Source organism: Zingiber officinale, chromosome 10B, assembly GCF_018446385.1.
Source record: "Zingiber officinale cultivar Zhangliang chromosome 10B, Zo_v1.1, whole genome shotgun sequence".
NCBI lineage: Eukaryota > Viridiplantae > Streptophyta > Magnoliopsida > Zingiberales > Zingiberaceae > Zingiber > Zingiber officinale.
In genome coordinates, this window is record NC_056005.1 from 68,048,280 (window position 1) to 68,072,443 (window position 24,164).

Genomic DNA, 24,164 nt, shown 5'->3' on the forward strand with positions numbered 1-24,164 from the left:
GGACTCGCGCAGCGGTCCGAGGGACGAGAAGCTAGGCAGGAAGCCTGCTCGAAGAGAAAGTCAAAGATGGATTCGGATGAGCTCAACTTCGGACGGTCGGAGCATCACCCAAAAGTAAAAATAAGGAAGAGTTAATCTTTCTTGAAGGTTAACTGGTCAAGCTATCTGGTGGAAGGCGCCGTCAACCTGATGGAAGGCACCCTCGAGCCTGGACCCGAGGCCCCTTGGAGGAGATGGAAGGTGCCCTCACGCCTTTTGGTGGAAGGTGCCTTCAACTATGTCGGAGGCACCCTCGTGCTTCTTTGGAGGCGCCCTTAAGAAAGCTGAAGGTGCCCTCACGCTTCTTTGGAGGCACCCTTAAGGAAGTTGAAGGCACCCTCAAACGCAGAGAGTCATTGGTTAGCCGTTGGTGTGCACCGGATAAAGTTTTATCCACTTGGAGACACCTTGGAGTGCTTTAGAGGCGCCTCCAACCAACGGTAACTTTTTTCAAGAGGCTATAAAAAATCCCCTGGAGCAAAGAATTAGACAATAACTTCTGTAATCAATTCCTAGCTATTTTCTGATCTATTAAAGAATGTAAGAGATTTTTCTGCCTTTAACAAAGGAGATTCTTTTTTAGTGGAGCTTTGCAACTGTCTTAAATTAACAACCATCTAAATTGTAACCAAGTAAAAATCCTAACATTCTTACTTACTATTTTTATAAGTTATTATTTCTTTTAATGCTAATTGTTTATGATAACATGTATCCTTGCTAAGTTCAAGCAAGAGAAAATTCTAACTCTTCACCCCCTCTAGCTAGCCTAACGCGGACCAACACTAGTATCTGAGCAACCAACACAATCTGCATCACTATTCGCAGTCAAATGAAGAGTAAATTTTGTAAGAAAAACAACCCACTTGTAGATGACCCAATTAAGTATTGAATAATGCGACGAACTGCAACAAGATGAAGATGTTGAGGTGATTGCATAAATTTGCTAGCTATAGGGACAATATATGAGTAATCGGGCCGTGTGATTATTAGGTAGATAAGACTAGGCATAGTCCTTGAATGAAGTGCGGTTAAGAATGCACCTTTTAAGAGGTTAAGATGCGCTTAAGGCGCAATTTTCCTCGCCTTATTGAAGTTTTTAAAAAAAAATTAAAAGCCCAACTCATACTTTTAATTACCCTTTAAAATAATTAGGTTGCATTAACTTACATGCATGCATACCCTTCCTCTCCCCTAGAAAATGAACATCAACCTCCCTCAGTCTCTTGCAAACTTATTTGACTAATTTTCTCTCTGAGTTACTCTTCCTCTCCCCAAAAAATCAACATCACCCTCCCCTCTCCTCCCTTCTCAAATGTGTACTCTTCTCTCGCCTATAACATCAACGTTGGTCTTCTGAATTTGGCTACACTTTCTTACTTTTCTCCTTTTGTTTCATCTTAACGGTATGTTTTTTTCCTCACATATTTAATTTGAAGTTTGTTCTTTCTTTAATTTGAAGTTTGATTTTGATTATGCTATTTCAATATTTGATTGTTAGTGAATTTTATATGTTTCATTATTGTTTAATAGTTTGTGAAATATTTAAATTTTATTAATGAAATATTTTAGCAAAAATTTCCTATATATATATATATATATATATATATATATATATATATATATATATATATATATATATATATTATAAAATTTATACTAAAGCACCTTATTTTGGTAAGGCATACACCTTAGGCCACACAACACCTATGCGCTTTCAGGTGCCTCACGCTTTAAATAATTATGGTTAAGACTACCAACAAATTGCCTAATAAAAAGAGATTAGACAAAAGCTCATCTTCATCTTTTCGGTATTTCACATTCACCTCCATTGGTGTATCAACAACAGTAGCATCTTTTAAACTAATTAGCTCAATAAGATCTTTGATATATTTATGTTGATTCAAGAACAAATCATGATCTCAGAGTGAACTTCCAACCCCCAAAAATATGTGAGATGCTTAAGATCTTTCATTTTAAATGTACTATGTAACATATTTTGTAGTTTAGTGATCAACCCATTGTAATTACCAGTGATGATAGTATCATCAACATAGACTAAAGGAAAGACCATACCAATGATTGTCTTGTGAAAGAAAAGTGATGAATCATATTGACTTTGTGAGATGGTGAGAAGAGTGTTGCGAAACTTCTCAAACTAGGTTCTAGGTGCCTGCTTCAACCTAGACAAAGAGCGTATTAGCTTGCAAACTTCATGAGAAGCTATCATTGACATACCAGGTGGAAGTTTTATGTAAACCTCTACCTTAATATCCCCATTCAAGAAGCTATTTTTACACCCATCTAATGTAAAGGCCATGATTTAAAGGATGCAATAGCAAGAATTGTTCTCACCGTGGTCATCTTAGCAATGGGTACAAATGTTGCTTCATAGTCGAGGTCATATTCTTATTTATTATCAAGAGCAACCAATCGAGCTTTGTATCTATCTAAAGACCTATCAGACTTGAGTTTCACAAGATAAACTCACTTACTACCAATGAGCTTAACATTTGGAGGATAAGAAATAATGTCCCAAATATGATTTTCCTCAATGCTTGAAGTTCTGCTTCCATTGCTTGTTGCCAACACTGATGTTCCATAGTTTATAAGAAGTCGAAATGGAAATATAAGACAAAGTAGTAGACATAGCCATGAGAGTTGAAAAACCATACCTTCCAGGAGGTTTGTGAGGTCTAAAACTTCTTCGAAGAGGAGGTGGCTCATTGGAAACATGATCAGATGTCGCAGGAAGATGTGGAGAAACCTCAGTGACACCTGTAGAGGATCAAATGCAAGAGTGCGTCTAATATAAACATAACCAAGTTTAAACATTGGAACTAGTGTTGATGACTATGGAAAATGTGGTAAAGCATATAGAGAAGGGAATTATGAAATATGTTGTATGTTAAAGGATTGATTTTCAAAAAAAATAATATTCCTAGAGACACGAGTTCAACGGGCATGAGAATCATAGCAAAGAAATCCTTTTTGGGTTCCATGACTTTGAAGAAAAAATTGAAATTCATTTGTCATATATTCACCACTTGAATTTGATTATGAGATTTTGAGTTTAGTAGAAAATTATGTTTCGACTGAAGTATAAAAGACTTTAAATAAAGAGAAAACCTCACTTTTAGACAGAAGAAAGTACAACTAAGTAAAGTGGGTGAAATCATCGATAAATAAAATAGTATTTATATTGTTCATGAGAGATTATAGGGGTAATGTCCCATACATACATCAGTATGTACAAGTTCAAAAGGTTTGGTGGTATAGTTTTTATGCAATGGAAAAAGAAGTATTTTGCTTTTACCAAGTTTGCAAGATGCACAATCAACAAAATCATTATTAGAAGTTGAATTTTTATTTTCGAGTAAACCAGATTTAAGCAAGACTCGAAGTACATGAGAATTAGGGTGTCCTAAATGTCTATGTCACACCTGATTATCACATTGAATATCATTACAAGTAACATAGTTTAACACCAGAGAGGGAGTTAAAAATAAAGGATAGAGATCCCACTTTAGGTCCCTTCATGATCATCTTCTCGGACACTTGATCTTGCACAAGACCACTAGAATTTGAAAATCCAATATTACAATTGTTGTCAACTAATTGAGTGACAAATATAATAATTAGTGGACAACTTTGGAGATAGAAAAAATAGTATTTAATTAAAGGGGCTGAAATATTACCAACAACTGTGATAGGTAAAGAATTACCATCGACAATATGAATCTGAAGATCTCCTTTATGTTTTTTAACATTATTTAAAGGTAAGACGGTGTTGGTCATATGATTGGAAGCACCAGAATCAAAACATCAAGGCGTAAGATAAGAATTGTTGTTACTTGAAAGACCTAAAGCAGAAATGGAAAAAACTATCATTTGTTGGATCATTCAAGAGTAATAGAAGATTGATCAAGACTGGGGGCATTTGCGGAACCAACCGAGATATTGTAGGCAGTTTCAGATTTCTTTGGAAGCCAAGTGGAACAATCTTTTGATAATATACCCTAGTTTCTTACAATAATTACAAAATTGTTTAGTACAATTAGTGACAACGTGCCCGAATCCTTTGCAACTATGGCATTGGACATTAATCATAGCTCTGTCTCCTTTAAACCTCCCTTAAGCAGCATAGGTAACAGGAATTGGAGTAGAATGTTGAGCTTTTTGCTCCAAGACAGCCTGTGTAATAAGCTCCCTAAGAAGCTCTCCTATACAAATATCTAATAAAGGAACTGGTTCTCTGTTCATCAAGTTGGACCTGATTGCTTCAAACTCCCCCTCCCCCCCCCCCTAACTTCATTAAAAACTGATCACGATTGACAGTCTCATGTGTTGGTGCAGGAAGCATCCGACGATCGAACCTTAGTTTTGATAATGGCAAAGGATTCAAAGCTAAGTTAGTATGTGATCTAACATGTTTAAATGAGTGTCTCAGGAAAGTCCTAGCTGCGGTTAGGCAGGTGAAAAACCCTAAGGGGTGGTAACCTTAGGTCCTAGGGGGCGGTAACCCTAGGTGGAGGAAAACCCTAAGGGGCGGTAACCTTAGGTCCTAAGGGGCGGTAATCCTAGGTGGAGGAAAACCCTAAGGGGCGGTAACCTTAGGTCCTAGGGGGCGGTAACCCTAGGTGGAGGAAAACCTTAGGGGGCGGTAACCCTAGGTCGTAGGGGGTGGTAACCCTAGGCGGAAAGTCCAGTCGGTCTGGAGGACCGGACTGGCATCAGGTAATCTCTCCTGAGGGGAGTAGGTGAGGACGCGTTCCCCGTAGAGGGAACAGTAGGCGTCGGGTCGACCTAGGGTTTCCGGTTGGGAATCCGAAGTCAGACTCGGACAGTCCGAAGACTGTCAGTTTTTCTTTACTATGTTTTATCATATTCTAACACTGTCTTGTAGGGTATTTGCTCGGACTAACCTTGTTTTGCAGGAGAGGAACTTGCTGGAAAAAGGTGATCCGGGCGACCGGGACTTTATCCCCGCGACTTGACCACGTGGAGCAACCTAGTTGGCTGGCCACGTCACACTCCAGGCACCCGGAAAGGTCCCAGGCGCCCGGAACCTCATATAAAAAGAGGGTTGAGGTGCAGCTTCAATGACAAGACATTCTAAGCTTTCTTCTGTGAAGTGCTGCCAACGAGGCGACCTTGAAGCACTACTACTCGGCGTCGACAACCCGAAGCTCGGACTCTTGATCTTTTGTTGTCGGTATTAGTTTACTTATTGCATTAATTGTAATTCAAATTGTAATCTTTCCGATATTATAGTTGTTGCCCATCGAAAGCGGTCAAGGACCGCGGGCCTTCGAGTAGGAGTCGCCATAGGCTCCGAACGAAGTAAAACATCTGTGTCTGTTGTGTTTGCTTTTACTTTCCGCTGCGTAACTCTTTTACGATTTCCGAAAAACGTTAAAATAGCCACGAGCGTTATTCACCCCCCCCCCTCTAGCGCTTTCGATCCATCAATTGGTATCAGAGCGGGGTCATTTTGAATCGGTGCAACCACCATTCAAAATATTTTTTCGCTAATTTTTTTTTTTGGAGTCGATTAGAATTTAGCCTCATAGCTATATTCTAATTCTTTTTTCCTCGAATCGGTCTTTTCTCGGAATTGGTGCAACACCACCCGAGTTCGTGATCCATTCTTTTTCCCTACCGCACTACTAAGCCAGGACCAAGTCCTGGGACAATTTTTTGGTTGTTTTTCGCTTTAGGTAAAACTGAAATGGCCCTTCAAGAAGGCTACAGTACTGCCCGCCCTCCGCTATTCACTGGAGACGACTTCGGATACTGGAAAGGTCTGGATGATTGTCAAAACCGGATTCGAGCGACCATCTGACAGCGCTGGCAAACCACTACCATACGAGGACTGGGATGCATCTTCGATCAAGAAAGTGGAAGCTAATGCCAAGGCAACCTGCACCCTCCAGTGTGACCTATCAAAAGAAGAACTCAACCGCGTCGGCCCCTTCAACAGTGCCAAAGAGTTGTGGGAGAAACTAATTGAACTTCACGAAGGGACATTCGACACCAAAGTAAGTAAAAGAGACCTAATTTTTAATAAATTATTTAACATCAAATTGCAGGAAGGTGAAACAGCTGGCCAACTCCATGCCCGGATTCAAGATCTGCTCAATGGGCTTCATTCAATTGGACAGAAGGTCGACAACCGGGACATCATAAGGTATTCTCTAAACGCATTTCCAAGGAACACCTTGTGGGCATCCATGGTAGATGCCTACAAGGTCTCCAAGGACTTATCTACCACTAAATTAGATGAACTATTTGCAGAACTCGAACTTCATGAACAGACTAATGCACGCCCGACCGAGAAAGGGTTGGCTTTGGTTGCAGGAACAGGGAGATCACGTGAGTCAAAAAACAAGCAGAGAACCGAACCTGAGTCAGAAGAAGAATCAGATTCAGAAGATGACGATGAACTTACAACCGAAATAGTCAACTTAGTAAAGAAGCTCTGCAAAAAGAAGGGCTTCAACAAAAAGGATCTCAGAAAGGCCATTCAATCTAAAGAAGCCCAACCAAGCTCGAAGGTTAAATTCGAAGTGACTTGCTACGGATGCAATCAGAAGGGCCACATCAAGGCAAATTGCCCGAACCAGAAGGATCCAAAGAAACCCAAAAGAAAGAAGGCATTGAAGGCAACATGGGATGAGTCCTCTTCCGAGGAATCCGACGACGAAGAACTAGAACAGACGAACTTTCTCGCCTTGACAGCCCGGGACTAAACCAACGGATCCGGAAGTGAGGGCGAATCGGAAACCGAGTCCGAGAGAAGCCACGGATCCGCATCCGTTTCCGAAGGACCGAACCTCTCTGTAAGTGAAAATCGTTTATATAGCTTAATTAATTATTTAATGCATAAAGTAGCTAAGTCCAAGATTTGAATCAAAACGCTTCTAAAGGAGGTTACACTCCGTAAAGAAACGCCAAACAACGAATCCTTAACTGATCAAGTTCAGACTGAAACCTCAACTCAAGTTCAAAAACTTGAGGAAGAGAATTCCAATCTGAAAAGTCAGTCAAGGATTTGAAAACTACCCTAGAACGATTCTCTTTGGGATCCAAGAATCTTGACCGATTCTTGGAACACAAAGGGCAATCTACAATCGAACTGGACTAGGATATAAAAAGAAATATAAATCTTACCTATCCTTGATAAACAAATCAAATAGAAAAATGGTCCAAGCATGGGTTGCCAAGTCCAACCTGATCAATCAAGTTGGACTTGGACATTATTGGGTCCCCAAGGATCAAGTCTATTACCTTGATAGACCATATCGAGGCTATGATCCAGGGGAAGCTAATAGAAAAACAATATTAAGAACATAATCTAAAACTCAAAATTCAAAATTCGAAATTAATCTAAAACTCAAAATTCAAAATTCGAAATTAATCTAAACTCAAAATTCAAAATTCGAAATCAATCCAAAACTCAAAATTCAAAATTCAAAATTAATCTAAAACTCAAATTTAAAAATTTGAAATAAATCTAAAACTCAAAATTCGGAATTAAAATTTAAAATTCAAAAATCAAATAGAAGGAGGGTCCAGAATAGCTGGCAACTCCGAAATCTATTTACCCGACAGGGTAACCGAACTTAATCTACCCGAAATGGGTAAACAAGAGTAGATTACCCGGATGGGTAAATAAGGATAGATTAAAAAGGGTTAAATTTTAACTTGAAGCATAGTACTGGTGAAGTTTTTGGATGATAGTACGTTGGGAAAACTTGGGCATCGCATGTCTAGGAAGATATGGCTTCGACCTGGTGCATTTGGCCAAGTGGAACTAACCGAAGCTACCCTTAAATGGATCCTAACTAGTTAGACCAAGGTTTAGTATTAAGCTCAATGGGTAGGACTATTTGGGAAACCTCGAAGGCATGGTTACTTTAATGAGCTCCTTGTGACTCACCATAGCCCAGAAGTTTATCCAAAGAACGCTTACTTGTTGAACCCAAAGCTAAACCCGAATCTAACATAAAGTTAAACAAAATCCTATAAATTGAACTAATTCATCTCACAGAATAATAGGAGCCCCTGATTGAAAACATAGATCGGGTGAGATAACTAAGCAAACTAAATTTTAAATCTTACTTAAGTTAAGTTAAACATTTTTCAAAATTAAATTAACTCAAAAATCTCCAAACTACTTAACTTAAACATTTTTAAAATCAAATTATATTAAACGGTTTTATTAAACATGTCTAATAAATTTAATCAAATTAAATGTTATTAATAAATTAAATTAACAACAACGAACGAAACAAGGTCAAAAACCGGGGGCGGGCGCCCCCGGTATTCGGACTCAGGGCGCCCGCAGAGAACCCGGGCGCCCCGCCTCACACGACCCCGAGCGCCCGGAACAGGTCCGGGCGCCCGGACTCCCTTATATATAGGGGGCAGGAGGCACCCCCTACCCTTGCACTCAAGTCTTCCTTAAGCTTCTTAGCTTCCCTGCGAAGACTTTCAAAATTAAAATTTTTTTTCCGCGGTTGATACGGAGTCGTAACTCAACCGAGGTCGTCAATTCTAAAATTTCTTACAATGGCTCCTCGGTAAAATTTCTATCCACTCCTAAACTTTATTTCTTATAATTTTTTCTTAGTGTAATATTAGTATGAAATTTAGGAAGCGTACTAAATCTGGTGCTTGGCCCTCTACACCTAGCATTGACCCTAGGTTTCCCACCGACGAACTTAGGATTAAGTTTATGTCAACAAATTACATGGCTATTAGAACCAAATGTATAGATAGATCGTTCTTTCTACGCTCTTGTATTCCAGAGGCTATAAACCACTATAGATTGCGAAACCTTGTTGAGTGCACCAGCCCAGTAAACGTAAGTTTATGTGCCGAATTTTACAACAACCTAGTGAAATTAGACAACTACTCCTATACCACTAGGGCAGGTGGCACGGATATCACATTATCTCCCACTACCATTCGTGAGTTTCTAGGGTTACGAGAGTCACCCTGCACCTTTTTATGCTATCCTCCTAGGGAGCTACCTTTTGGAGATCCCTACTCACATATTACCCTCGATACGATCTATTCGTATTTCTTTGAGGACCAGCGTGATCCCACGGAGACCCAGTTTAGGTCACTTAACCTTAGAATTCAGGACTACGCCCTTTATAGGGTTCTAGTGTTGTCACGCCTCAGAGGAGTCCCTGTCCGAAGAAATTTCGGCAACACCTCCCCTGTACGGGTGACAATCTGAAGCACATCTACAGGCATAATATACCTCAGCCACATGCGGCTGGAATCATAACAATAAAAGAAGACAAATACCACGCAGTTAATATCAAATTCAGCCTCTGGCTGACACAACCACGCAGTTAAAAGTAAAGCAGCCCACTCGGCTGTACCAAAAACCAAAACACAACAAAAACTGACAGAAACCAAATACAACCAAACACAAAACTGCTAGCCGGCTAGGCTTACACAACCAACAACAAAACACCCGGAAACAAAATCAGAACACAAATCGAAATACAGAAATTTCATATACCAAGATAAAACAACAGAAAGGCAGCGATATGTCTTCTGATGTTGCGCGGGGACCAGCAGACAGGATGCTCCAAGCGACACCATAAATAACCTGGTACCTGAAAAGATAGTGTCCACGGGGGTGAGTTCAACAACTCAGCGAATACTAATAGACATGCCTAGTAAGATATATCTAACAACAATAAACATGGAATACAGCTTCCTAATCATACATAGGGAATATGCAAAACTGAAAGGTAACTGAGGAAGCTGTACTCACCAGGAACTCCTCTCCAGACAAAAGGGTCGTCAAACCGAAAGTGTCAATAATCCTGTATGCAGGTCAAAAGTATGCATCCAACCAAAATGCAGCAACCAAATGCGCAAACACAATCATAAGAATATAAATGCATCAATGCATATGATGCTAATGATGCGTCCTGGTCACCCCCAGTCGGTCATCTCACACACAAATGGTGAGACCGAGTGGGTAGGGTTGTGACAACCGTGCACTCTGTCGTCACTACTCCCGATGAGTGACCGAGTGGACGGGATCTGTTGAGTACTCCACGACCTCAAATCATAAATGGCAGCGGTACCAAACAGAGCGGATCTGTATCCGGCTATCACGCTGAGTCACCTGACCAACGGAGCCAAACAGAGTCCACCGTCTGTCGACTACCACACTGCTACACTAAATGCCAGCGGAGCCAAACAGAGCGGAACTGTCTGCCGGCTACCACGCTGAGTCACCTGACCCACGGAGCCAACAGCAGAACCGCCACACACCTGCCTGATAAACCACTAATCCATAAGTGGTGGTGTGTGCAGTACATGTAACTGGCGATGGGCTCAACCATAGTGGAGCCGACAATCGCACAACATGCAATCATGATGCATGACACTAAGCATAGCAAAACTGATCAACATAACCATATCCATATATATAAAATGAGTACGGTAAAAGAGATGATCACATACCAATAACTAGAGTACAAAGGTCATATAGAATATCAAAAACCTCTGGCCTGAACATAATAATTAAGGAATATCCTGATTAGCATAGAAAATACATATATACATAATATGGGTACCACAGTATCAATAGGTCAAATCCACGGATCTAGGGTATACAGGTCCTCTAAGGTATAACAACCTAGATCCTAAACATATCCCCCTTCCATAGCATATGTACCAACAATATGCACAGATCAAAGCCACAAGATCTAGGTACATGAATCATATACGATATACCAATAGAAATACACAATCCAAGCATGGCATAAAAACCTAACTATCGGATAATTTGGATACACATGCGAAACAAAAATCCAGAGCCTAGCCCTAACCTCAGTAAAGCATGGTATGTCACTCTAGAAACTAAGATACTCATGGCAACAAATCACGAGACATAAGCACGAATACATTACAGGCGACAAACCTATCATGTTATGAATATCAAACAGTGACATACCAAAGGCAAACATGTTCATTGCTTGTAGTTATAAAGTACTATGCATATCCAAAGACAATATCATAAATGATAAGTCAAGAGGTACCCGCCTTTAATGATAGGTCGTAGTTGAACTGTCTCCACATCGGAACACTGGTCTCGGAGCAGTGTCCTGCATCCAACGGGTATACGATTATTTAGCTAAATTCCTATAAATAGCTAAATAAATGCTTTAACCCTAAATTAGGGCAAAACCTTAATTTCATGTATCATAATCATGTTCCTTACCAAGATCCACATGATTATCTATCCAAATCCTCTAATTCGAAACATAATCTACAACAAATATTTTCAAATACACTAAATCCACAACCAGGTTACAATTCTCTACTCTTTACCTCATTTCACAACCGTGTTTTGTGCTGGAACTCAAGGTTTGCTGTTGGAATACTTCACGGCAGAGCCTTCCTCTCCCTCACAGCCGTGACCACTGCTCCACTGAAACCCTACACCTGCTGGATCAGATCAGAAGGGGGAAAATCAAGTGTGCAACCAAGCGTTTCCAGTACAACCAACTCACCTTGTTGGCTAGGATCTAGGGCACGGCTCAAGAACAAGGAATCAATGGCGATGCTCAGCCGGAAGAGAGCAAAAGATGGGGAACCGAAGCTTGGTCAGCATCGACGATTAGCTGATGGGAAGAGGGCTCGACTCCTTGCTCCTGTCTGACACCAATCAGAGCAGAGAAGCGACAGTCGAGTGGTGTCGGATGTGGGATCTCCACAGGAAGGGGCGATGGCAGAGGCAAGGAAGTGGCGTCGGGCTCGCTAGGGCACAAGCACAGAGAATGCCGGCGGCACTTCCGTGCGGCAGCGGCACGGCTAGGGCACCAGTGGCCGGCGCTAGGAACTCCACGGCAAAACTAGGACTCCGAGTGGTCGACGATGGCGCCGGCACTAGGGCACAGACGCGCTTGCGGTGGATCGGCAGTGGCGTCGGTGTGCTCGTCTAGGGCACCAAGGGTGCGGCTCAGGAGGAATAAAATGAAGGAGATGAAGAAGAAGTGGGTGGGCGGCGAGGAAGAAACCGCCGGGCCGGCGGTTAGGGCAAGGATCGTCGGGCGGCGTCGGGGAGAAGAAGGGAAGAGGGCGCGGGTTTTCGGCGAGGATGAGAGGAAAGAAAAAGAAATAAGAAAAAAAAAGAATTTATAAAAGAAACAATTCCTCGCTTAAATGGGTAGCCTAAACAGGCTTTTCCGGCCCCCATTTTTTTGTCCCCGTTAACTCGTCCATACGAGCTCCGAAAAATTCCCGAAAAATTTCCAAAAATTCCCTTATTAATATTCGCCTATTTTCGGTATTTTACATTCTCCCCCACTAATAAAAGTTTGGTCCCCAAATTTCAGTTATCTACCATCAGCAAGTACTAACAATAAACAGAAAGTATAAATGTTGAACGGTAACCGAATCACATACCTCAAGTGAAAAGATGAGGATATCGAGCTCGGATCGTATCCTCAAGCTCCCAAGTAGCCTCCTCGTCCGAATGATGCTGTCATCTGACGTTAACCAGCAGGATAGTCTTGTTCCACAACTGACGCTCTTTCCGGTCTAGAATCCGTACCGGAATCTCCTCATAAATGACGTCAGGATGAATAGGAACTGTGATATCAGACAACACGTGAGCTGAGTCTGCTATGTATCTCCTCAGCATAGATACCTGAAATACGTCATGAACTCCTGCCAGGAACGATGGTGGTGCCAACCGGTAAACTACCACTCCAATCCTTTCCGAGATCTGGAAAGGTCCAATGTATCGCGGAGCTAGCTTACCTCTGAAGCCAAATCTCTTCGCTTCTTTTGTGGGTGAAATTCGCAGAAATACATGGTCGCCAATAGAGAACGCTAGGGGTCTGCATCTTCGATCAGCATAACACTTCTGGCGATCCTGTGCCTCTAACATCATCCGTCTGATAATACGGACCAACTCTTCGTTCTGCTGAGCTCTATGAGGTCCCATCAACTGGGTCTCCCCAACCTCATCCCAGAGGGTGGATGCCCTATAAGACCTACCTTACAACGCTTCAAACGGTGCCATCCGGATAGCCAAAAGAAAGCTGTCGTTGTAGGCGAACTCTACAAATGGCAGATGGTCCTCCCAACTGCCTCCAAAATCCAACACACACGATCTCTGCAAATCCTCTAGAGTCTGAAAGGTCCGCTCTGACTGTCCATCTATCTGCGGATGGAAAACTGTACTGTAACATAGCTCAGTGCCTAAAGGCTGCTGTAGACTCTGCCAGAAACGAGACGTGAAACAGGGGCCTCTATCCGAAATAATAGTCAACGGGACACCATGTGATCTGATGATCTCCCGGCAAAACAGATCTACCAATCGATCCAGGAAATCAGTCTTCCGGATCGCTAAAAAGTGCGCGGATTTGGTTAATTAATCAACGATTACCCAAATCGCGTCTTGGTCTCGTTATGTCCTCGACAAACTCACCACAAAGTCCTTAGTAATATGTTCTCATTTCCACTCAGGAATAGAAATCTGCTGAAGTAAGCCGGCAAATCTCTGACTGACGAGACATCTAGCTACAAAATCCGCGATGTCTTCCTTCATGTCGTTCCACCAATAGAAACACCTCAAATCTTGGTACACACGGGTACCGCCTCGGTGGACAGCAAATCATGAGCGATGAGCCTCCGGAAGTAACTCTTATAAGACCGGATGAGACTGAGGTACGCATAATCTACCTCGGAAGTATATAATACCCTCCTCGTCTCGTGTGAACTCCGGAAGCTATCTGGCTGCAAATAACCCGCAAATACAGCCTAGGGCTCTCGGATCCTCGTCCTGATCGACGATTGAGCAACCATGGTAACCAGTCTGTGACCACAACTCGGTGGCAAGCCAAAGTCACTCTAGACTTCCGGCTAAGTGCGTCGACAACCACATTAGCTTTTCCTAGGTGATAGCTAATGGTACAATCAAAATCCTTCAGGAACTTCATCCATCTCCTCTGTCGGAGATTAAGTTCCTGCTGAGTGAACAGACATTTGAGATTCTTATGGTCAGTGAGAATCTCAATTGTAACACCGCACTGATAATGCTGCCAAATCTTCAAGTCAAACATACTGGCATTCAATCACAAGTCATGTACTGGGTAGTTCTCCTCATACTCCCTCAACTACAGAGAAGTAGGAGACTACCCTGCCGTGCTGCATCAAAACAGCGCTCAACCCTGTAGAGATGCGTCGGTATAGAGCACGAATCCGTTCTCTCCAGAAGGTAAAACCAAAAATCGAAGCCGACACTAGTCTCCGCTTCAGCTCCTGGAAGCTGGTCTTGAAATCCTCAATCCAAGTAAACTTCACGCCCTTTCTGGTCAGACGTGTCAGTGGCATAACAATCCGAGAGAAACCCTCAACGTATCTCCGGAAATATCGAGTCAAACCAAAGGAAGTTGCGAGCCTCTTCTATAGACTCCGTCTACTCCCAACGATAACAACCTCTATCTCCTATGGAAACCACGGTACACTCCTACTGGTGACCGTGTGTCTCAAACATCTCACAGAAGACAACAAAAAATACACACTACTGATCTTCACATATAGACATTTCCGACAAAACATCTCTAGAACTATGCAAAGATGGTGTACGTGACCCACCACGGATCAGAAATATATCACCACATCGTCAACAAAGATAATGGAAACCAATCCAAACATCCTAGGGATACCCAAATCATCGAGTCCATGATAATATCTAGGGCACTGCAAGCACTAATGGTAAAACCAAGACACATAATGTCCGTATCACAGACATTCCTAATCATAAGATCCTCAATAATAAACAGATCTGATCACCAACGATATATAATCACCAAAGAATAGATCCTCTAGTGTGAGAGAAATGCTCTATCACACGAAACACCACATATGTGGGAGCAACGCTCTACCACAAGAAATCCTCCATATGTGGGAGCAACGCTCCACCACAAATAATCCAAAATATGTATCCACAATAAATATGGGAGCAATGCTCCGCTACAAACAATCCGCAATATGTAGGAGCAACGCTCCACTACAAAACAATCCCTAAATATGTGGGAATCCAGAATATGTGGAAGCTACGCTCTACCACAAACGATCCATAACATGTGGGAGCTACGCTCTACCACAACAATACATAAGTGCCCAAACACCTAACTATTCAGTTTGAGGCTGCACGAAATCTCTCTACCACATATCACTGTGGTTAGCCTAGGGTATAGCAACCTAGTAAGCAAATCAAATCCATAGTCAACTCTATCATCATCCTAGTGGGTCAGTCACCCACTAATAGGAGAAGTAGTTGACAGGGTAATACAAACAATAACATAATGTAGACACCAAGCATTCTACATTCAACATAGGTAGAATCATCATGATACTACCCACCATACACCTGGCACACTCAACACATGTATGATCGACATAATCCTCCAATTAGTACACATCAACATACTCATAACACAGGTAAAAATCAGTGTAATACCCTCAACATTACATATCGAACCCGTGTGCATAATCATCGTAGGTATATTCGACAATACATCTCAAACAACACTCACATGACATATATTCGCCTATGCCAAGAGTATAATCAACATCAACTTCCAATAAAGCATACTAAACCCAAGTGCACTCACATATCAAACATAAGCAACAATATACCTCAGATACCACACCAAACACATCTGCTCATATCACAACTCAGATTAAATCGATAAGATATCTTCAATAAACCAACCAAACCACTCGGGTATAATCTACTAGAAACCCACAACAATCATAACTGGAAAAGTATGCACCCACTACATACAATTAGATCGTCCATCAAAACGCTCCTACAACCCGTAATAATCGCCTGTACACACTACATAGATATGCAGAATCAGCATATTTAATCCAATCTGCCACACAAATCCTATGCCACCTTCTAAGTTATCCCATTAGGTACATACAGTCTAAAATTAAAGTACCCATGGAATAAGATACATCGATCCTCTATCAACTGACCAAACCGACAATAGTATATGGCTAATTCAGTCCTTTCCCACGTCAGTATAAGCTAGGTACTCGATGTGCTCAAGATATCCAACTAAGCACGAATAACCCAAGATTCAAACATCTAAAAGTAAAGTAGGTCAATCCCCTACTGATCGGATCAACAAAACTAATCGGTCATCAACTAACTAATCAAGAACAAATAAAGCCTCTACAAGCGTCTAAGGTAAATCAACCCACGACTACCCCAAGTCAATATGTGTAAATCAGTTTTCTATTGACCGATCTAACCAGAGTACAATAATCATCTACCGACGAAAACTAACTAAAGTATATCGGTATTCTACTGACTAGTCAACATGAATATGAAGGTACTATCTACTACACACTAATAATAACAGAGTCTGGTATGTGCCTCCATCTCCTAACCAATTAGTAGTAACATAAGCTAATACTACTAATGATATGATATGAAAAATCAGCAGAGACTATATTCCTTAATCTCTATTAAGGTCGATCAAGATCAGTGGCTATCCCATCACATATAATATGTGCTACAACAACCAGACAAATACTAATAAAGAATGCTAATACAGATGATAAACTGTAATATAGGGCATATACTAACAGAAAGGTAGGAAAACAGTATATACCAACATACCTCCTATAGCTTGGAGATGTCCTGCTGCTGCCAGGTCCCAAAACCCGAAAAGTCAAATCGAGAAGACCAAAACACGAAATCCGAAACACAAGGAGAATAAGACTCGTAAGTCGATCTCTGATACCAAATAAATTGGTATCAGATACATCTCGAAAATCCAGAACATATAGCAAGTATCGTATACCTGCTCTGATACCACTTAAATTGTCACGCCCCAGAGGAGTCCCTGTCCGAAGAAATTTCGGCAGCACCTCCTCTGTATGGGTGACAATCTGAAGCACTTCTACAGGCATAATATACCTCAGCCACATGCGGCTGGAATCATAACAATAAAAGAAAACAAAAACCACGCAGTTAATATCAAATTCAGCCTCTGGCTGACACAACCACGCAGTTAAAAGTAAAGCAGCCCACTCTGCTGTACCAAAACCAAAACACAACAAAAACTGACAGAAACCAAATACAACCAAACACAAAACTGCTAGCCGGCTAGGCTTACACAACCAACAACATAACACCCGGAAACAAAATCAGAAATTTCATATACCAAGATAAAACAACAGAAAGGCAGCGATATGTCTTCTGATGTGACGCGGGGACCAGCAGACAGGATGCTCCAAGCGACACCATAAATACCTGGTACCTGAAAAGATAGTGTCCACGGGGGTGAGTTCAACAACTCAGCGAATACCAATGGACATGAGTAGTAAGATATATCTAACAGCAACAAACATGGAATACAGCTTCCTAATCATACATAGGGAATATGCAAAACTGAAAGGTAACTGAGGAAGCTGTACTCACCAGGAACTCCTCTCCAAACAAAAGGGTCGTCAAACCGAAAGTGTCAATAATCTTGTATGCAGGTCAAAAGTATGCATCCAACAAAAATACAGCAACCAAATGCAGCAAACACAATCATAAGAATATAAATGCATCAATGCATATGATGCTAATGATGCGTCCTGGTCACCCCTGACGCCAGTCAGTCATCTCACACACAAATGGTGAGACCGAGTGGGTAGGGCTGTGACAACCGTGCACTCTGTCGTCACTACTCCTTATGAGTGACCGAGTGGACGGGATGCTGTCGGAGTACTCCTGTCCTGACCCCAAATCATAAATAGGGGAGCTCAATGCTCTTATCTCCCGGTACACGATAACGGGGAGGTATCTCTACCGGCTACCACGCTGAGTCACCTGACCAACGGAGCCAAATAGAGTCCAACGTCTGCCGGCTACCACGCTGCTACACTAAATGCCAGCGGAGCCAAACAGAGCGGAACTGTCTGCCGGCTACCACGCTGAGTCACCTGACCCACGGAGCCAACAGCAGAACCGCCACACACCTGCCTGATAAACCACTAATCCATAAGTGGTGGTGTGTGCAGTACATGTAACTGGCGATGGGCTCAACCATAGTGGAGCCGACAATCGCACAGCATGCAATCATGATGCATGACACTAAGCATAGCAAAACTGATCAACATAACCATATCCATATATATAAAATGAGTACGGTAAAATCGATGGTCACATACCAAGATCTAGAGTACACAGGTCAGATAGAATATCAAAAACCTATGTCCTGAACATAATAAGTATGGAATATCCTGATCAGCATAGAAAAATCCATATATACATAATATGGGTACCACAGTATCAGTAGGTCAAATCCACGGATCTAGGGTATACAGGTCCTCTAAGGTATAACAACCTAGATCCTAAACATATCCCCCTTCCATAGCATATGTACCAACAATATGCACAGATCAAAGCCACAAGATCTAGGTACATGAATCATATACGATATACCAATAGAAATACACAATCCAAGCATGGCATAAAAACCTAAGTATCAGATAATTTGGATACACATGCCAGAAACAAAAAAAATCCAGAGCCTAACCCTAACCTCAGTAAAGCATGGTATGTTACTCTAGAAACTAAGATACTCATGGCAACAAATCACGAGACATAAGCACGAATACATTAGAGGCGACAAACCTATCATGTTATGAATATCAAACAGTGACATACCAAAGGCAAACATGTTCATTGCTTGTAGTTATAAAGTACTATGCATATCCAAAGACAATATCATAAATGATAAGTCAAGAGGTACCCGCCTTTAATGATAGGTCGTAGTTGAACTGTCTCCACATCGGAACACTTGCCTCGTATCAGTGTCCTGCATCCAACGGGTATACGATTATTTAGCTAAATTCCTATAAATAGCTAAATAAATGCTTTAACCCTAAATTAGGGCAAAACCTTAATTTCATGTATCATAATCATGTTCCTTACCAAGATCCACATGATTATCTATCCAAATCCTCTAATTCGAAACATAATCTACAACAAATATTTTCAAATACACTAAATCCACAACCAGGTTACAATTCTCTACTCTTTACCTCATTTCACAACCGTGTTTTGTGCTGGAACTCAAGGTTTGCTGTTGGAATACTTCACGGCAGAGCCTTCCTCTCCCTCACAGCCGTGACCACTGCTCCACTGAAACCCTACACCTGCTGGATCAGATCAGAAGGGGGAAAATCAAGTGTGCAACCAAGCGTTTCCAGTACAACCAACTCACCTTGTTGGCTAGGATCTAGGGCACGGCTCAAGAACAAGGAATCAATGGCGATGCTCAGCCGGAAGAGAGCAAAAGATGGGGAACAGAAGCTTGGTCAGCATCGACGATTAGCTGATGGGAAGAGGGCTCGGCTCCTTGCTCCTGTCCGACACCAATCAGAGCAGAGAAGCGACAGTCGAGTGGTGTCGGATGTGGGATCTCCACAGGAAGGGGCGACGGCAGAGGCAAGGAAGTGGCGTCGGGCTCGCTAGGGCACAAGCACAGAGAATGCCGGCGGCACTTCCGTGCGGCAGTGGCACGGCTAGGGCACCAGTGGCCGGCGCTAGGAACTCCACGGCAAAACTAGGACTCCGGGTGGTCGACGATGGCGCCGGCACTAGGGCACAGACGCGCTTGCGGTGGATCGGCAGTGGCGTCGGTGTGCTCGTCTAGGGCACCAAGGGTGCGGCTCAGGAGGAATAAAATGAAGGAGATGAAGAAGAAGTGGGTGGGCGGCGAGGAAGAAACCGCCGGGCCGGCGGTTAGGGCAAGGATCGTCGGGCGGCGTCGGGGAGAAGAAGGGAAGAGGGCGCGGGTTTTCGGCGAGGATGAGAGGAAAGAAAAAGAAATAAGAAAAAAAAAGAATTTATAAAAGAAACAATTCCTCGCTTAAATGGGTAGCCTAAACAGGCTTTTCCGGCCCCCATTTTTTTGTCCACGTTAACCCGTCCATACGAGCTCCGAAAAATTCCCAAAAAATTTCCAAAAATTCCGGAAAATTCTCTTATTAATATTCGCCTATTTTCGGTATTTTACAAGTGCTTTGTATTCTACCGCTGACCACTCACGACATTGCGGTGATGCGTCCATTTCACTCCTTTCTTCTCTATGCCCTGTGTCATAGGTTAGACATAAACATCAGCCTACACATCTTTTCCACTATTATTTACGCAGCTGGATACGTGACCAGCAGACGAGTACATATGCCTTATTGTCACATTCTGACAGCTTACATGTCCTCATTGCACATTGATGTCACCAGAGGTGACATCCGCCATATGACCGAGTTTGACATCATAGGAGCTAGGAACTTTTCCCTAGCAAATATCTATATAGACGATGAGGGTACCATGTCCTGGCGAAGGGGGGCACAGCACCAGCAGACGGAGGAGGCAGAGCATGATGAGTTCATGTTGGCACTATTTCCTGAGGAGGTTGCTCCTGCCCCACCACCACCTCGAGCACCACACCCAACTCCCCGCACTCTAGCTGATCGAGTTTCCGGACTAGAGAGGGCTATGTCGAGTCTCCAGAACGAGAGCTCCGAGTTTCATCAGGCCATGCGGCGAGAGGTCTCCGATCTTCGACGAGAGGTCCGACAGGAGGTCTCCGACTTACGACGAGACGTACGGCAGGAGCTCTCCGACCTACGCCGAGATCTACGAGAGGACGATCGGGCTCGTCACACTGAGCTCCTGACACTACTTCGGTCGCTGGGTTCCGGACCACTTCCCTCATCATCTCAGTAGCTCCGACTGTAGCTCTATTATGACTCTAGCACAGCATGTAGCAGCATGTAGCAGTTCTATTATGACTCACTATTATGACTCTTTTATCTATGTCGACTTTTTACTTCAGACTTGATTGATTATACCTTAATCCAATAGATCAGTCTCTTAATCACATGTTTTTTTGAAATTCTAGGCAAAACTGATTTTTCACAATCCCCAGTTTACTAGACTTTCAAAAGTTGGATTTAGCCTAGGATTTTCCCCTAGAAATCATGTTCCCCCAGGACTCAGCCAGAGCATCTCACAAACACCTAGGTATACCTTGATTGTGTTTGTAAAACATAGAACGGGGTAAGATGCATAGGGTACAGCCTGGACTCGAGAATGCTTATTTCTGTGCATCAATATGAGTCTGGGCGTTAAATACGTGATTAAAAGTAATCAAATCAAGTCTTCCAGCCTTAGTCAAATCTAACTGGATCAATTGACTTGACTTGACTAACCAAGTGAACACTGTTGCCCTCTAGGCAATCAGCAAGTAGCTAAACGGTTAGACAGTTGGTGAAGGAAATAATAAGTTTAAGCATGTCTGTACTTAAGGGATCTGATACCTGATCAAAACAAATCTTGACTCATGCTTGGACTTTAGGGCTCTGATACCTTACTAAAATAAAATGGGAAGCTGTTAAAAAATAAGGTTTCTCCTTTGCCATAAGTATTCTTGAAATTCATTTCAAAGCAGCTTTCTCAAAAACTTTCTCCAAATTTAAAACTTTCAAGTGTCCTCTATTCTGACAATCCTTTTTAAATCTTGTTAGAAAGTTATTTAAGCTGAAACCTTTTTGAAAATTCATTAAGTTAAAAAAATTTTAAAGCTTTGGAATTTTTTTTTAAGTTGACAATCTTCCTTGGAAATTTTCTTTAAAAACCTGAATATTTTTTCTAGAAAATTTCTGAAGTTGAAAATTGTGTTTTGAAAATTTTCCTGTGAAAATTTTGGAAACTCCTCAAAATACTATCTAGAAAAGTTAAGTTTTTTTTTCAAAACTAGCTCATTTTTTATATATGGCAAAGGGGGAGAGTAGAGAAATTCAAAAAAAATATTTTAAAGGGAGCTTGTATTAAGGGGGAGCTATGGCTATTAGTAAAAAAATTCAAAGAAAATAACTTATATTAAGGGGGAGCTATGTTTATGCTTATCTTGCTTATCTTGTTTCTTGTGCTTATACATAACTGCATATTTTTACTTAACGTTGAACTTCGGTTGCCATTATCAAAAAGGGGGAGATTGTTGGTGCAGGAAGCATCCGACGATCGAACCTTAGTTTTGATAATAGCAAAGGATTCAAAGTTAAGTTAGTGTGTGATCTAACATGTTTAAATGAGTGTCTCAGGAAAGTCCTAGCTGCGGTTAGGCAGGTGAAAAACCCTAAGGGGTGGTAACCTTAGGTCCTAGGGGGCGGTAACCCTAGGTGGAGGAAAACCCTAAGGGACGGTAACCTTAGGTCCTAGGGGGCGGTAACCCTAGGTGGAGGAAAACCCTAGGGGGCGGTAACCCTAGGTCCTAGGAGGTGGTAACCCTAGGCGAAAAGTCCAGTCGGTCTGGAGGACCGGACTGGCATCAGGTAATCTCTCCTGAGGGGAGTAGGTGAGGACGCGTTCCCCGTAGAGGGAACAGTAGGCGTCGGGTCGACCTAGGGTTTCCGGTTAGGAATCCGAAGTCAGACTCGGACAGTCCGAAGACTGTCAGTTTTTCTTTACTATGTTTTATCATATTCTAACACTGTCTTGTAGGGTATTTGCTCGGACTAACCTTGTTATGCAGGAGAGGAACTTGCTGGAAAAAGGTGGTCCGGGCGCCCAGAATGGATCCGGGCGCCCGCGACCAAACTTTATCCCCTGCGCGACTTCACCACGTGGAGCAACTTAGTTGGCTGGCCACGTCACACTCCAGGCGCCCGGAAAGGTCCCAGGCGCCCGGAACCTCATATAAAAAGAGGGTTGAGGTGCAGCTTCAATGACAAGACATTCTAAGCTTTCTTCTGTGAAGTGCTGCCAACGAGACGACCTTGAAGCGCTACTACTCGACGTCGACAACCCGAAGCTCAGACTCTTCGATCTTTTGTTGTCGGTATTAGTTTACTTATTGCATTAATTGTAATTCAAATTGTAATCTTTCCGATATTATAGTTGTTGCCCATCGAAAGCGGTCAAGGACCGCGGGCCTTCGAGTAAGAGTCGCCATAGGCTCCGAACGAAGTAAAACATCTGTGTCTGTTGTGTTTGCTTTTACTTTCCGCTGAGTAACTCTTTTATGATTTCCGAAAAACGTTAAAATAGCCACGAGCGCTATTCACCCCCCCCCCCCTCTAGCGCTTTCGATCCATCATCATGTACACTTTGAATAACAATGAGTCCTTCAGGAGGTACACTTGCATACACAATATCGGTGTACTCAGTCTAAAGATTTCCAAAGGAAGATAAAACTCTTGGATTGACATACTTCCTTCATTGAGCTGACCCAACTCGAGTTCCAATTGAAACCTTCATGCTGTATTGCTTTGGTTGTAAATTTTCTTCAAGTAATCTCACATTTCTCTAGAGGTCTTATAAGGCTTGAGATTGAGAAGTATGGAGGGTTCCACACTTCCAAGGATCCAAGACATAAACTAAGCATCCTTCACCTCCCATTTCACATATATCTCCTCGTTGGTAGGTGCAGATTTCGTCCCATCAATATGATCTCATAATTCCTTTCACTTAACAAAGATTTGGAATGCCCAGGCAGAATAGTTCTTGCCATTAAATCGAACAAGAAAACATTCAAATCGTTCCAAAGACATGATTCAACTATAAACAAGTACTAAGAGATCAGGTTTAAGAAAATAGACTAGAAGAACACGAAAAAGAATAAAACACTAAGGTCTTAGAGCTAGACAAGCAATCAAACACAAGATGAAGTTTTGACTCTTATACCATGATAAAGAAATAAACAAAAATTTCTGGAAATGTTTTTCTATCTCATTTCAGTAAGAGGATTATAATATATAAACATCGAGAATTATCAAATTCTTTAATCTTAGTGTCTAATATAGGAAGAGATACAACTATAATTATAACTTATCAAATCCATTAATGCTAGGGTCTAATATAAGAAAAAAGATGCAACAATAATTACAATAGGTATATACAACAATAATGGAAATCTTAGAGAGGTAATCAAGGAATATACAACTATAACAAAAAGAAAGAAGAATATATTGACAGGCACGGCATGAATTCTACCTTAGCGTGGCTCAAATCAGCGTATCAGTTGATTATTGTAGTGGAGCAATTGACTAGTGAAGTGGAG

At 42.0% G+C, this 24,164-nt stretch overlaps 1 pseudogene; it reads right to left on the bottom strand.

Moving 5' to 3' along the window:
• LOC122030398 overlaps window positions 1-24,164 on the bottom strand; it is a 55,097-nt pseudogene that overhangs the window by 5,456 nt on the left and 25,477 nt on the right.